General features: G+C 45.5%; 1 pseudogene; it reads right to left on the reverse strand.

Moving 5' to 3' along the window:
• Positions 1–2066: 2066 nt before the first annotated feature.
• LOC107528638 (large ribosomal subunit protein uL24 pseudogene) lies at positions 2067–2533 on the reverse strand (annotated as a pseudogene).

Here is a 2533-nt window from a genome sequence, read left to right on the forward strand (position 1 = left end):
GACTCGTCTGTAGGAGTTTCCCAGCAAACCTTATTTAGTAATTCTGCTGCTTTGCTCTCAGAAACCAATAGGCGCATTAATCGGAATAGGTCAGAATAGCCAGGATCATAAGTTCTAACAGTTAAATCAAATTCCTTTGTGAGCCCATCAGGGTCCTGGAGAGGGTAGGGGAAGTTTTTAGGTAGATTCCTTAATTCTGTCCTATATAAAGTGAGTCGATTATGGCTGACACTCCTTGTCCTGAGACAGGCTTTTCTCTAAAGGGAGCTGCCAGAATTTGTGGGGGGTTTTCCTAGTCTATCTTGTCTGGTTTTCTAGGTCAGTAGGGAGCGGTGGTGGAAGAGCTGTAGGAGAGAGAGGAGGGGAAGGAGGAAAGGAGAATAAGTCTGGACACCAAGTAAGGGGTGCAGCTGGGCAGTTGGACAAGAGGGAAAAGTGGGGTGTTAGCATTGAGCAGCTTTGGAAGCCTTCTTTAGTTCAGAGACAGTCTCTAAAATTTCTTATTAACTTCCTGTAGAGAAGAGAATTTATCTGTGCTCCTCCTAGAAGCCTTCAATTTCTAATCAAGATAAGCTTTTCATTCATTCCGTTTAATTTTAGAGCTGGCTTTTTCTAATTGCGTGCACCAAGAATTGATTTAGGTATCAAAAGAACTCCATTTTGGTCAAGGATGTAACTACTCTTACTCTTAGTTAGGAATTTCTATGCTGAGATCATCCTATGTGGTTACTTTTAGTCTCTGTAAGGCCTGCAATGGGGGCCTCCCCGAGCTTGTCAGGTATAGTACATGTCCCCTCTTTTGTCCACATGGGTAGCTTGTCCAGGGTCACACTGCCAGTTTAGTAGGACCAGGATTCTAACCCTGGCTAGTGTAGCTTCAAAGCTGGTGTTAGATCTGCAACACTTCACCCTCCTCTTCACTCAGAGGAAAACAGGCCGGCTGTCTGCACAGGAGTCCAGGCGTCTGGAGTGAGTCAGACAGCAAGTGATCTGCCCTTCCACCTTGGCTTCCAAATGGAGAGACCAATGAGCCTCAGGCAAACCCTATCAGATGTCAGGTGACAATAGGCATCGGAATCAGGGCATGGCCCTGGCTCCCCGACACGGTGGTAATAGGACTTTTTCCTTCTTGGGAAGCAGCTTCAAAATTTTGAACCAGCATGAGTTTCTCCAAGGCCCACTGATGGGGCCTGGGGTAAGGGAAGCGATTTGAAGCTTGGTTCTACCCCTTTCCGTCTGGGTGATGCTGGGCAAACCGCGCTCCACTGAGGAATGCTTAGAGACCAACCTCCCTCCCCTTGTCCTCTCTCCTCTGACCAACTGCTCTCCTGCAGACTCAGCTTATAAATCCCTCCTCTGAAACATGTAGTGATCCCTGAGTCCCTCCTCAGTGCTCCTCACATGCTCTGGGCATCAAGGCCACTGAACCATCTGGGTCTACAGTCCCCAGGAGAAAACTTTTCAGCCATACCCCACTAACAAAGGTGGAACTGTGTCCATGGGCAACCTAGTCAGCCCCTGGCCTGCTTCCAGACAGCTACTAAAGCCTTGCTAAGCATAGTCCTTCCAGAGCATTTCCATTTTCTACATTTTTTAAGTAAATGCGCAAGTCGTAAGTGTACAGTTGAATGAGTTTTGATATATGCAAACACCTATGTAAACCAAGATATCCCTACCAAGATATGAAATACTTCCATTACCACCCAAAGAAAGTGACTCTTCCACCACAGCTCCTCCAGCACAGGGGCATGTAAGGTTATCCTTGTGACCCCAGCACCTAGCAGAGCACTCTGCAGGTAATAGACACTCCAATTTTTTTAAATTGCTATTTTGACAGATTAGAGAGCAAAATCCCCACATTCTAGTTCTTCTCAAGCCTCTGTCACCTTGAGCAAGTTGCTTAAACAGGGTCCTTGCCCATGAAGTGAGGACACTATCCCAGCCCTCCTACCTTGGGGAACTGTGGGGATCCACTGAGACAACCTATGGGAGACAATTTGAAAATAGGCCTGGACATGTGCAAGGTGCTGTGACTATTATTATTATTATTATTATTATTTCGTTTTAGCAATTTTTAATGAGAGCTATATATAAGATTACTTTATTCCTGCAACTTCTCAATTGCTTCTTCCTTGTATTTGCCTTTTCCTTTCGTAGTTGGCAAGATTTTGCTTTGTGTTCAAAGATCTTTTTGCAGCCTTTGTTCAGCTTTAGTCTAGTGGTAACCACCTCGCTGGGTGAATGCCCACATGAAAAGTTGTGCCATTAGTGCTCTGCTGCTGCACTCATTCAAGGTAGACGGCATATTTCTTCCTGTAAACCTGGACCACTCTGCCAACTTGCTACCCTTTGTAGTGTCCTTGCACAACTGAATGTCACCATCCTTTCAGATGGCCATGGATCAAACATTGTACTTTTGTCTCAGCTCTTTGGAAAGAGGAGACATAACCTTCCCACAAATGTGGGGAAGTGCATTGAAAGGTCTTTTATGGTTCTTGCTCTGGTCAGAAATCACAAAGGGATTAAACTTCAT

The sequence above is a fragment of the Miniopterus natalensis genome, chromosome 13 (genome assembly GCF_054644295.1).
Source record: "Miniopterus natalensis isolate mMinNat1 chromosome 13, mMinNat1.hap1, whole genome shotgun sequence".
Lineage (NCBI taxonomy): Eukaryota > Metazoa > Chordata > Mammalia > Chiroptera > Miniopteridae > Miniopterus > Miniopterus natalensis.